The sequence below is a fragment of the Martes martes genome, assembly GCF_963455335.1.
Source record: "Martes martes genome assembly, chromosome: 1".
NCBI lineage: Eukaryota > Metazoa > Chordata > Mammalia > Carnivora > Mustelidae > Martes > Martes martes.
Window position 1 is genome coordinate 59564331 of NC_137888.1, and position 14128 is coordinate 59578458.

Sequence of the window (14128 nt, forward strand, 5' to 3'; positions counted from 1 at the left end):
GATGATTAAAGAGTATGACAGCCTGTTGATCCTTCAAAAAGCAGGGTGGTGTGTTTGCTCACTTGTTTTCAAAGAAAAAGCAAAGATACCAATATGCTTCAGGGTGCATGTTACTCACCAAAGTGTCTATTCAAGAAATCTATACTTGGCTTATAGGTCAGGAACTGTTTTCTTTATGCGAAATTAAGTTAGCCACAGCTATCTTATTTTCCGTGGTGTTAGGTCACGGTATTTACTTAATGGTAAAATGGTGTGAGAACTTAAGTTGGAAGCCCATGGCACACACATAGGTCGGTTTATGCAGTCTCTTATTCCCACATAAAGTTAATAAACTCGAAGGACCATATCCCAACGTAACCGTGGGGGCGGGGAAAGGGCAGTGAGTAAAGGAAAACCCAAGAGTCAAAATGTAAAACATGAAAAGGAAATATGGAGCCAGATTTCAAGAGTTGGCCATTCGCTTGAACTGATCCTACTAAGAAAGAAAAAGAAAGGCTTCTAAAAAGAAAACGCAAGCCTAACTCTCTGACTATAGGGATGAGACTTAAAAAGCAAGTCGCAGGAGTCTGACCAGTGGGTCCGAAGAAAATCCAGAGAGCAAAGAAATAAAAGCGGATGAGGGAGACAGGAAAAGGTGAAGGAGGCAGGCAAAGGCCATCCGGTATGAACCGGGATGCCCGGGTCTTTATGCACCCAGGGCGGCGTGGAGGCTCTCTCGCCCCGCGCGTTCCTGGGGGCCGGGCCGCAGCGCGAGTCCCCCACCGGCCCGGCACCAGGGGGCGCGGGGCACCAGAGGTCGGGGAGAAGAGGGGCAGGCGCAGCGCCCACGCTCTCACCCCACCGGGCTCCGCACTCAGGGGTCCCCAGGAAGGAGACACACTCTGCGCAGCCCTCGTCTCCGGGACCGGGAGGGGGTGGGTGGAGCAGAGCCCGGAGCCGCCCCCCGGAGCCGCCCCCGCAGCCCTGGCCCCCGCCCCCCGCCCCGGCTGTCAGCGGCCCCCTCCCGCAGTCACTCACCCGCGGGCTGCGCGGTCTCGGCCGCGGCGGCAGCGGCGGCGGCGGCGACCCCCGCCTGGGTCATGATCCCAGGCGGGTATGGCAGGGGTGTCCGACCGCCGGGGCGAATCTCTCCGTCCGCGGCCGCCGCCTGCTCCTCTGGGGCTGGGGGAGCGCGGGCCCAGGCCCTCCTCTCCCCCCGCCCCCGCCGCCTCTTCTTGCGGCCACCGCCGCCGCTGCGAGCCCGAGCCCTCAAGGCCGGAGACCCGGCGGCAGCACGGCCTCAACTTTCCCAGCCCCCCTCCCCCCGCCCCTCCCCGCCCCTCCCCGCCCCTCCCGCGGCCGCCGCTCGGCAGGCGAACAGCCTACCCTGGGTGCGCCGCGCTCCCGCCCCTGCCACTCAGCCCACCAACCCGGCCCCGGGGAGGCTGCCGAGATAGCCAATCAGAGCCGGGACGCCGGTGCGCTAGGCTGGAGGGCGGGAGGAGACGGAGGGAAAACCGAGGAGTGAACGGGCCTCGGGCGGCCCAATGAGGAGGACCGGAGGGCGGAGGTGTGCAAGTTGGGTTGAAGGAACAGGAAATATTCTTAAAGGTAGAGTGATGGGCAGCAAGGAAAGCCAGTAGGTGACTGGGAGAGAGGAGGGCCTGGTTCATTAAAGGGGACGCCTTGAGAACCTAGAAGAGGAGGTGCTTTAAAAAACTACTTTGTATCTTGTTTTCTGTGCTGCTTGTCACCTCTTCCAAGTTTGGAAGTGGAAAAACTGAAAAGGAAGAAGTCATGGAAGGCTTTCAGGAACGATTAGAGAACTCCTCATAGCTTAGAGGGTAGGAAGGAGAATGATGCCTCTGTCACAAGAAGTGGGCAAGGAAAGAGAATCCAGACGTCTCCTACTGACTGCTCTTTCCCTGGAAGATCGTTGCCGACCTGGCGGTGCTTGCATTTGTGGGATGTGGTAATCTGTCATCCTTCATTGGCAACAAAGCACAGATTCCTTTGAGCTGGAGATGACCGTGTTCAGAAATGCCCTGGGAGCCTCCCAATTGGGGGGAAACAGTATGGGGCATTGGGGGATGGGGTTTGGAACCTCAGTCTTGCGTTCCCAGAGACCTACATCTGAAAGGTGTAGAGCAGCGGGTAATGAATGGAGACCTGAAGGTCCCCTAACTCCCAAATGGGATTGGAGCTCTGGAAACATGGTCGTAACTCCCTTTTCCTCGTTTCGCTTCCTATTTCATAACTCTTCCCCTCCTGAAACAGGTGTCCTCCACCTAGTGGTAGTGAAAGATTTCCAAGCGCTTCCACAACCGGGTTTGAAAATGTCCCAGATATTAGACATCCAGGGGCCAGACCAGGTAACTTTCAGAAGGTGCACACAGGGCATGGCACAAAGGGAATTACTTGAGCCTGTGTACAGAAGATGCTGACCTTGTATTGGGAAAAGTGCAAAGTTAAACAGTAACTGCATCTTCATGTTTGTACAGCAGTTTAAAGAGTATGATAAACCAGAAAGCCTTTAAAATTGCTTCTAAACTGTGGAACTTTTACACTTTTTTCCTTTAACATTTTCACGCATGTTGGCATATGTAGTTCTAATTAGCCTCTGAATTGACTTAGCACAACCAAATCAAAGCTGCAGATTAGAAAGACCCTACAATTCAGAACGTAATAGTAATGCTAATAGCACCTACATGAAATTATATAGAATTAATGTCTTTTTTTTAAAACTTAAGGGGCACCTGGGTGGCTCAGTGGGTTAAGCCTCTACCTTTGGCTCAGGTCATGATCTCAGGGTCCTGGGATCAACCCCCCACCCCCAGCCTATCCCAAAATCGGGCTCTCTGCTCAGCAGGGAGCCTGCTTCCACCTCCTCCTCTGCCTGCCTCTCTGCCTACTTGTGATCTCTCTCTCTCTGTGTCAAATAAATAAATAAAATCTTTTAAAAATAATAAAATAAAAATTTTTTTAAATCTTTGAAAAAAGCTATTCTGCTTAATAAATATCATATCTGGGGTGTGTATGATTTTCTAAACAACTACAATTTATGGAGTCTAAAATAACACAGTTTTGACAGTTCAAGAAAACAGAATTTAAGAGTTTCTTTGGACCACTGTTAAAAATAACACATTAACACATTTCTAACACAACTTAGAAGTGTTAAATAAGAGGAATTTCTGCTGGATAAGATGTTAGCTTTTTTATTTTATCCGCATTCCTAACTGAAGCTGAAATCCTCATCATAGATCTTCCTATTGGCTTTGTGCATTCAGCATTGGTTTACTGAACTAGATATGAGAGGATGACATCTGGTAATCACACCAGTCCAACTTTCCGGCTAGCAGGCATGCGTTTGCAGTGCATAGAGTGGTGATAAAATACGGTGGCCAAGTGAAACTGGTCTCCGTGCCTCCAGGCCAAGTCCATTTTTCACACAGTCCAGGTGAATCTGGTTTTCACTCACATACTTAAGACCCTTCAGTGGGCTGAAAGAGAGCGTGAGGTACAAGCCCCTTGCTTGCATCTTCGATTTCATTTCCTAACAACTCTTTTTCTCTATTGCTGGGGATGTTCGACTAGGAAAGGGGGCACTGACAGCACGCAGGGGCCGTGTTCCGGGGGCTTGCGGCACCGCAGGGCTGCTCTCAGCTCCGCTCCATCCACCTGCTTCGTGTCCTCAAAAGCAGGGGCTGAGCAATGTGCCTCCTTCCTGGGAACCGGAGTGCGGGGTCTGGTGGGGCCCTGTGGGGCCCTAACACCAGCCGAGTGCTGTCCTCCTCTCCACGACCTCTGGGCGCACCGCGCCCCCTACCACCAGGTTCGTGGGGTCGCGCTCAAAGCCCCAAACGCTGATCTGCACGCTGGCATTTTCTTTTCAGGTTTCAGAAATAAATGGCAGAGAGGCAAGTGAATAGTCATCTCTTGAAATCTACTTCCGTATTTCCTGTGGAAACTGCCCAATTGTATTCCAGAGTGATTGCAAGATTTCGCATTTTCAACAGCTCTGTCAGAGAGTCCACATCATCACCAACCCTGGATGTTGTCAGTCTTTTTTTTTTTTTTTTAATTTTATTTATTAATTTGACAGAGAGACACAGCAAAAGAGGTAACACAAGCAAGGGGGGGGCGGGGCGGGGGGAGGTGGAAGAGGGAGAAGCAGGCTCCCTTGCTGAGCAGGGGGCCCTATGTGGGGCTTGATCCCAGGACCCTGGGATCACGACCTGAGCTGAAGGCAGACGCTGAACGACTGAGCCACCTAGGAGACCCTATTGTCAGTCTTTTAAATTCTAGCCATTATAGTGGGAATGACATGGTTCCTCGTGATTTTAATTTGCATTTCTCTAATTATTAGTGATGTTGAGAGTATTTTTGCCTGTTTATTGATCAGTTGCATCTTTGGTAAAGTGTTCAAAAAATTTTTTTAAGATTTTATTTATTGGGGCGCCTGGGTGGCTCAGTGGGTTAAGCCCCTGCCTTCACTTCGGATCATGGTCTTAGGGTCCTGGGATCGAGCCCTGCATCTGGCTTTCTGCTCATCAGGGAGCCTGCTTCCCCTCCCCCTCCGCCTTCTGCCTGCCTCTGCCTACTTGTGATCTCTGTCAAAAAAATAAATAAAATCTTAAAAAAAAAAAAAGATTTTATTTATTTATTTTTAAAAGGGGTTGGAAAGGGTGCAAGTAAGGGGAGGGGCTGAGGGAGAAGGAGAAGCAGACTCCCCGCTGAGCAAGGAGCCCAGTGCAGAGCTGCATCTCAGGACCCTGAGATCATGACCTAAGCGCAAGGCAGTTGCTTAATCAACTGAGCCACCCAGGTGCCCCAAGTGTTCAAATCTTTAGCCCACTTTTAAAGATTTTATTTATTTATTTGACAGACAGATATCACAAGTAGGCAGAGAGGCAGGCAGAGAGAGAGGAGAAAGCAGGCTTCTCGCAGAGCAGAGAGCCTGATGTGGGGCTGGATTGCAGGACCCTGGGATCATGACCTGAGCCGAAGGCAGAGGCTTTAACCCACTGAACCACCCAGGCACCCCTAGCCCACTTTTAAATCAGGATGCTTGTCTTACTGAGTTGTGAAAGTTTTTTGTACGTTCTCAATGAAAGTCCTTTCTCTGATATGTGTTGTGCAAAATACCTTCAACCATCTGTGACTTTACAAAGTAAAAACAAAATAGCTTTACTGAGGTATGACTGACCAACAACAAATTGAACATACTCAAAATGTTCAAGGTGGGGCCCCTGTTTGGCTCAGTTGGTAGAACATGGAACTCTTGATCTGGGATCCTGCGTTCAAGCCCCATGTTGGGTGTAGAGCTTACAATAAAAATAAATACACAGATACATAAATAAAATGTACAACAGTTATAAGTTTTGACATATGTACACACCTTTGAAACCGTCTCCACAATCAAAAATAATATATCCATCCTGTCCTCAAATTTCCTCATGCTCCATATTAATTCCTACCTCTTGCTCTCATCCTGCTCTTCAGGCAACAATTAAACTGCTTTTTGTTGCTATAATTTGTTTACATTTTCTAGAATTTTATGTAAATGGAATCATTCATTGTATACTCTTTTGTCTATCTTCTTTCATTCAGCATATCATTTTTTTGAGATTCATCCACTTTGTTATGTGTATCAATAATTTACTAGGTTTTGTTGCTAAGTAGTATTCAGTTGTATGGATATGTTATCTATATTCAGGTTGGAAAAGAGTTGGACTGTTTGCAATTTTTGACTATTACTAATAAAGATGCTAGAACATTTGTGCACAGATCTTTTTAGGGATATTTGCTTTCATTTTCCTTAGTTAATACTTGGGTAAGTATCCAGTGGAATGGCTGAGTCATATGATAAGTGTACCTTTTTTTTTAACTGCCAAAATTAGTCATAAAAAAAATGAGATCTTGCTATTTGCAACAACATGGGTGGACCTAGAGGGTATTATGTTAAGTAAAATAAGTCAGACAGAGAAAGACAAATATCATGATTGCACTCACATGTGGAATCTGAAAAACAAGTCAAATGAACAAACAACTGGTGGTTGCCAGAGGGAGAGGTAGGTGGGTGAATGGGAAATAGGAGAAGGGGATTCAAAAGTACAAATTTCCAGTTGTAAATGTCAAAGGGATGAAAAGTACCACATAAGGAATGTAGTCAATGGAATAGTAATAACTTTACAGTGACAGATGGTATTACACTTATTGTAGTGAGCATTTCTTAATGTATATAAATGTCAAATCACTAAGTTGTTCACCGGAAATTATTGTAATATTATATGTCACCTATACTTCAATTGAAAATAATAAACAAACAGGAGGCCTGGGTGGCTCAGTCAGTTAAGTGGCTACCTTTGGCTCAGGTCATGATCCCAGAATCCTGGGATCAAATCCCATATCAGGCTCCCTGCTCAGTGGCGAGCCTGCTTCTCCTCCCTCTGCTCCTCTCTCCTGCTCAGGCTCATTCTCTCTCTCTCAAATAAATAAAAAAAACTTTAAAAATATAATACATACATACAGACATACTGCCAAACTGTTTTTCCAAAGCCGTGCCATTTTATGTCACTAGGAGAGTATGAAATTTGAATTGTACCGTATCCTTGCCAACACTTAATATGGTGATTCTTTTCAAATTTTAGTCATTCTAACAGGTGTATAGTGGTATTTCATTGTGACTTTAATTTGCATTTCCTTAATGACTAATATATTGAGAATCTTTTCATGTATTTATTAGCCATTTGTGTATCTTCTGTGAAGTGCTGTTCCAATCTTTGGTCATTTTTATTGGTTTTGTTGTTGTTGTTGTTGTTGTTATTTACTGAGTTTCGAGAGTTCTTTATATATTCTGGATACATATTCTTCATCAGATATGTGATGTGCAATATAATCCCCCAGTTCCTGGGTTGTCTTTTCATTCTCTTAATACTTTTCAAAATGTAATTCTTAATTTTAAGTCAAACTTATGAATTACCTCTTCTATGGATCATACTTATGGTGTCATATCTAAGAAATCTTTAACCAATACAAGGTCACACAGATTTTTTTTCTCCTATTTATTTCTGGAAGTTTTATGGCTTTATGTTTTATTTTATTTATTTTTTTTAAAGATTTTATTTATCTATCTGACAGACAGAGATCACAAGTAGGCAGAGAGGCAGGCAGAGAGAGAGGAAGGGAAGCAGGCTCCCAGCTGAGCAGAGAGCCCAACGCGGGCCTGTATTCCAGGACCCTGGGATCATGACCTGAGCCGAAGGCAGAGGCTTTAACCCACTGAGCCACCCAAGCGCCCCATGGCTTTATGTTTTATATTTAGATCCAGAATGTATTTTAAATTAATTGTATACTGTGAAAGTATGGATCAAAGTTTATGTTTTTGCATTGGGAAATCCAGTTTTTCTAGAACCAATTATAAAGATCATCATTCCTCTTTTGAGTCTTCGTTCTACCTTAGACAAAAATCTATTGATCATATATGTATACTTGTTTTCCTGGACTCTTTTCTGTTCCACTAATCTCTATGTCAATCTTTTTTTTTTTTAATTTTTTTATTTTAATAAACATATAATGTATTTTTATCCCCAGGAGTACAGGTCTGTGAATCGCCAGGTTTACACATTTCACAGCACTCATCATAGCACATACCCTCCCCAATGTCCATTTCCCCACCACCCTCTCCCGTCCCCCCTCCCCCCACCAACCCTCAGTCTGTTTCTTGAGATTGAGTCTTTTATGGTTTGTCTCCCTCCCAATCCCATCTTTTCATTTTTTCTTTTCCTACCTCCCCCCAGCCCCCCCCCACCTTGCATCTCCACTTCCTCATATCAAAGAGATCATATGATAGTTGTCTTTCTCCGATTGACTTATTTCGCTAAGCATGATACCCTCTAGTTCCATCCACGTCATCGCAAATGGCAAGATTTCATGTCTTTTGATGGCTGCATAGTATTCCATTGTGCATATATACCACATCTTCTTTATCCATTCATCTGTTGATGGACATCTAGGCTCTTTCCACAGTTTGGCTATTGTGGACATTGCTGCTATAAACATTCGGGTGCACGTGCCCCTTCGGAGCACCACGTTTGTATCTTTAGGATATATACCCAGTAGTGCAATTGCTGGGTCGTAGGGTAGCTCTATTTTCAGTTTTTTGAGGAACCTCCACACTGTTTTCCAGAGTGGTTGCACCAGCTTGCATTCCCACCAGCAGTGTAGGAGGGTTGCCCTCTCTCCGCATCCTCGCCAGCATCTGTCCTTTCTTGACTTGTTCATTTTAGCCATTCTGACTGGTGTGAGGTGGTATCTCATTGTGGTTTTGATTTGTATTTCCCTGATGCCGAGGGATGTGGAGCACTTTTTCATGTGTCTGTTGGCCATCTGGATGTCTTCTTTGCAGAAATGTCTGTTCATGTCCTCTGCCCATTTCTTGACTGGATTATTTGTTCTTTGGGTATTGAGTTTGATAAGCTCTTTATAGATTTTGGATACTAGCCCTTTATCTGATATGTCGTTTGCAAATATCTTCTCCCATTCTGTCAGTTGTCTTTTGGTTTTGTTAACTGTTTCCTTTGCTGTGCAAAAGCTTTTGATCTTGATGAAATCCCAATAGTTCATTCTATATGTCAATCTTAACACCAATATCAGACTATTTGATCACTGAAACTTTATAAGCCTTGAAGTCAAATAGTATAAGTCCTCCAATTTTCTTGTTCCTTTTGAATTTTGGAACACACACACGCACACAAAATTAAATTAAATTTTAAAAAATAATAATAAATAAATTGCTTTAACTGTCCTAGATCCTTTGCATTTCCATATGGACTAAAATTTGTCAAGTTAAAAAAAAAACCTGCTAAAACTTTGATGGGGGTGATGTATAATTCAATTTGGGAAGAAGTTATAACTTAATATTGAGTCTTGGATTCATACGTTCTCTCTCTCCATTTATTTGGATCTTTTACATTTTTCTCAGGAGTGTTTTATATAGCTTTCTGTATCCAGGTCTTTCCTATATTTTGTTAAATTTATCCCCAAATATCTCATATTTTATGTTACTATAAATGTTACCTTTTATTTTCTTACTGTTATCTTCTAAATTCCAATTTCTAATTGTTATAACTAAAAATACAATTGATATTTGTATCCTGTGACCTTGTTACACTCACTTATTAGTTCTAGTAGCTTTTTAAAAAATGTTTATTTATTTGAGAGAGAGAGAGAGCATAAGCAGGGGAAAGGGCAAATGGAGAGGGAGAAAAGGACCCCCCCAATCAGGGAGCCTGATGCAGGGCTCAATCCCAAGACCCTGAGATCATGACCTGAGTGAAGCGAGATGCTTAACTGACTGAGCCACTCCAGTGTCCCTATAGCTTATATAGGGACTATAGTTCTAATAGCTTAAAAAAAAAAATTATAGCATTTCTACTTCATCATGTCATGTGCACATAAAGACCATTTTCTTTCTTTCTATCCAGTTTGCACACTCGTTATTTCTTTTTCTTGTTTTACTGGGCTGACTAGAGCTTCCACTGCCTTATTGTAGAAGGATTACAACAGTCATCCTGCTTTCTTCCCAAAGGTACAAAATCCAGTTTTTTACTGGATTAAGTATGATAGTAGCTGTAGGCTTCTTGAAGTTTTTATCATGAATGAGTGTTGAATTTTGTCAAAAATTTTTTCTGCACCTTATTGAGATAATCACATTTTTCCTTTAAATTTGTTAATATGATGAATTACACCAATTGATTTTCAATTGTTAAATTAACCTTTTAATCCTGGGACTAATTCTATTTGATCAGGATGTAACCTTTTAATAAATTGCTGTATTTGATTTGCTAATTTTTTAAAAGGGTTTTCCTGTCTTCATGAGGAATATTAGCCTATAGTTTTTTTGTAATGTTTTACAAGTTTCTTGTAATGGTATACTGGTACCAATAATTGGTATAATGCTGCCCTCATAAAATGAGTTAGGCAACATTCTTTCCTCTACCGTTTTCTTGAAAAGTATATTATTTCCTCCATAGATATTTGATAGAATTCACAAGACAAGTCATCTTAGCCTGAAATATTCTTTGTGGGAAGGACTTTTTTTTTTAAGATTTTATTTATTTATTTGACACAGAGAGAGAGCACACACTTGCAGTGGGGGGAGAGGGAGATGCAGGCTCCCTGATGAACCCAGAAAGCCCACACTTAATTCACTGGGGCACCCCCGTGGGAAAGATTTTAGCTACACTTTCTTTCAGACATATAAAGCTATTCAAGTTACTTATTAAAAAAATATCATATATATATACATATGTACATATATATATGTATATGTAATATATATGGCAGCTTAATTGAGTTATAATTCACATACCATACAATTTACCCACAGTGGCTGAATAATATTCCATTGTATGGATATGGAACATTTTGTTTATTCATTCATCAGTTAATGGCCATTTGGGTTGCTTCCACTCCTTAGCTACTATGAATAATACTGCTGTAAACATTCATGTTCAAGTTTTTGTGTGAATATGTTTTCATTTCTCTTAAGTATATGGTAGGACTGGAATTGCTGAGTCATATGGTAACTGTTTAACCTTTTGTAGAACTGCAGAACTACTTCTTGAGTGAACTGAGTGATTTGTGGCTTTCAAAAATTTTGCCCATTTCATCTAAGTTGTTGAATTTATTGAATAAAGTTGATTGCAATATTCCTCTATTACCCTTTTATTGCTAGTGAGTTCTCTAGTGATGTGCCCTCTTTAATTACGATGTTGGTAATTTGTTTCTTCCCTGTGTGTGTCTGGGGGGCAGTTTTAGTCAATATGGCTAGAAGAAAGGCTTATAAATTTTATTTTTTCAAAGAAGTGACTTTTGGTTTTATTTTTTAAAGATTTTATTTTTTAATTTTCTAAAGGAAAAATATATGCCCAATGTGGAGCTCGAACTTATGACCCAGAGAGCAAGGGTCACATGCTGTACTGACTGAGCTAGCCAGGTGCCCCTTATTTTTTTTATGTTTTTTTGTTTTCAATTTTATCAGTTTCTACTTTTTATTATGTCCTTCCTTCAGCTCATGTTAGCTTTAACTGGCTCTTCTTTTTCTAGTTTCTTAAGGTGGAAGCTTATTTTCTTGAGTCAAGATCTTTAATATGTTAATACATTAACAAGTTAATATTTATAATATTTAATAATTAATATATTTAATACTATAAATGATCCTTTAGGTACTTTGTTAATTAAATCCCACAATTTTGATAAATCATTTTCATTTTTCTTCTGTTCAAATTTTTTCTAACTTCTCTGCAATTTTTTCTTAAGAGTTATTCAGAAGCATGTTGTTTAATTTCCAAATATTTTCCAGATAGATTCGCTATTAATAATTTAGTTATTGATTTGGTCTGGTGTGGTTAAAGAACATGGTTTGCAAGGTATTAATTCTCTTAAAGGGATTGTGACTTATTTTATGGCCCAAGATATGGTCCATTTGGGAGAATAATCTTTATATACTTGTAAAGAATGTATATTCTGATGTTGATGGGTGAAATATTCTATACATGTTAATAGGTCATTGGTTAAAACTGTTATTCACATCTTTTAAACTTGTTTTCTATCTACCTGTCTTATCATTTACCAGGAGTTTGGAATCTCTAATTCTAATTGTGGATTTGTCTATTTCACCTGTCAGTTTTTGCTTCATGTATTTTGAAGCTGTTATGATGTTCGTATACATTTAAGATTATATTTTCCTGATGAATTGATTTTTTTATTATAAATATGCATCTTTGGGGCACCTCGGTGGCTCAGTTGTTAAGCGTTTGCCTTCAGCTGGCATCATGATCCCAGGGTCCTGCGATCAAGCGGCATCTGGCTCCCTGCTCAGCGGGAAGCTGCTTCTCCCTCTCCCACTCCCTCTGCTTGTGTTCCCTCTCTCACTGTGTCTTCCTCTGTCAAATAAATAAAATCTTAAATAAATAAATAAATATCCATCTTTATCCCAGGAAATGAATTTTGTCCCAGAATCTACCTTGGTATTAATTTGGCCACTCCAGCTTTCCTTTGATTGATGTTTACATAGTATATCTTTTCCATCCTTTTCTCTTTAAAGTTAACCTACTGGGGCACCTGGATGGCTCAGTGGGTTGAGCCTCCGACTCTTGACTTCAGGTCAGGTCACAATCTCAGGGGCATGAGACCAAGCTCAGGCATAGGGCTTTGCGATGGGCACACAGCCAGCTTAAGATTCTCTCTCTCCCCCTGCCCACTCCCTCCCCCTCATTGTGTGTACAGGCACACTCTCTCAAAAGAAAAAAGCCTTAAAAAAAAAAGTAAAGGGCACCTACTAGTTCACTTATATTTAAAGATCTATTTATCTATTTGAGAGAGAGAGAAAGAACACAAGAGAGCGTAAGGGGTGGGAGGGGTAGAACCTCGAGCAGACTTAATGCTGAGCATGGAGCTTGAGGTGGGGCTTGTCAGGACCCTGAGATCACTACCTGAGCTGAAACCAAGAGGCAGACACTTAACCCACTCTGCCCCTTATAAAGTGAGTTTCTTAAAGGGAGCTTTGTTTGCTTGTTTTTAAAATACCCAGTATGTTTGTTTAATATCCAGTATAAAGAATCTTTGCCTTTCAATGGGCATTTAAACTATTTACATTCAATGTTATGACTGATGTGCTTGGATTTAAAGTTTCATTTTGGTTTGTTTTCTATGTCTCATCTATTCTTTGTTGAGTGCAATTTTATATCTTGCCTTTCCCCACTTTAGTCATATTACTTTTAGAGCTAGTTAATATTGACATACTGTATTTTAACCTTCCCTTATTATTCAGCATTTTAAAAAAAGATTTTATTTATTTAAGAGAGAATGAGCAGGTAGAGTGGCAGAGGGAGAGGGAGAAGCAGACTCCCTGCTGAGCAGGGAGCCTGGTGTTGGGCTGGATCCCAGGACTCTGGGATCATGACCTGAGCCAAAGGCAAATGCTTAACCCACTGAGCCAGCCAGGAGCCCCTTATTACTTTGGCTGCTTCCATTTCATTCTTTGTGAACAGTATTACACAGGTGGCTTCCCCTAACTTGGTAATTGTATCAGTAAGATTTATTTCTCCAAACTGTAGTGAGTACACTAATCCCAGCTCAGCCCCTTAACTAGTTGTGACTTTGAGAAAGTTACTTTCTCTAAACCTGTTTCTGAAGCTATAAAATGAAACTTGTGAAAGTTCCTACCACCACACTGCTGTGTGAATTAAATAAGGTAACTTATATGGATGATTGATCATCAGTGCCTGGTATGTGGTAAACCGAATAAATGTTATTGCAATGAACAAATCCACTGCAAGGAAGTAGGGTTAGGCCTGGCAGGGCAGAAATGTTTCAAATTCTCAACATTAAGGCAAAAACAAAGCCATAGTTGCTTTTCTTTTTTTTTTTTTTTAATAAATTGCCTATTTATTAGAATCCTCTTTCCCATTAATTATATTTCCTTTGTGAGTGTCCTCTGTAAATTAAGATCTTAATATTTTTGTTAAATATGAGCTCTTTAAATAAAGTTGGCTTAATATATTTTCCAGTCTTTTTTACTACATATATTTGTAATTCTGTTAAATCTGACTGTATATTTTTTTATTAAGATTTTTATTTATTTATTTGACAGAGAGATCACAAGTAGGCAGAGAGGCAGGCAGAGAGAGAGGAGGAAGCAGGCTCCCCGCTGAGCAGAGAGCCCGATGCGGGGCTTGATCCCAGGACCCTGGGATCATGACCTGAGCCAAAGGCAGAGGCTTTAACCCACTGAGCCACCCAGGCGCCCCTGATCATATTTTTTAAAACTTTGTGATTTCTGTAATTTCCTCAGAGGATACAGCTGCCGGAATACTGTTGGACTTCAGTGTTCTGCAGACATTTTGAGGCACTTTATACTTTTACAGCCATGAATGAGGCATTACCTTCTCTTCCATGAATTCTCAGTAAGCTCCAAAGGAACTTCTGGTCTTACATAAACTCATAATTTTTACTACTTTACTCCTCCTTTGTGAGTTTTCGTTTTCCAGCTGGCGAGTGCTGACAGAATGCTCTTGACGCTTGTGTCTAGCTTTTACTTATTTTTAAATTTACTTTTATTTTAGAGCAAGGGGGAGAGGGAGAG

The 14128-nt window shown here is 41.5% G+C and overlaps 1 protein-coding gene across 2 annotated transcripts in view; it reads right to left on the reverse strand.

The window, feature by feature from the left end:
- Window positions 1–1312, reverse strand: part of USF3 (upstream transcription factor family member 3) — a 47230-nt gene extending 45918 nt beyond the window's left edge. Inside the window, exon 1 of one of the 2 annotated variants that reach the window (XM_080828320.1) lies at window positions 1018–1312. The gene's annotated coding sequence lies outside the window, so the exon portion shown is untranslated. The remainder of the gene's footprint in view (window positions 1–1017) is intronic. The other variant, XM_080828321.1, reaches the window with a different exon arrangement.
- Window positions 1313–14128: the final 12816 nt, after the last annotated feature.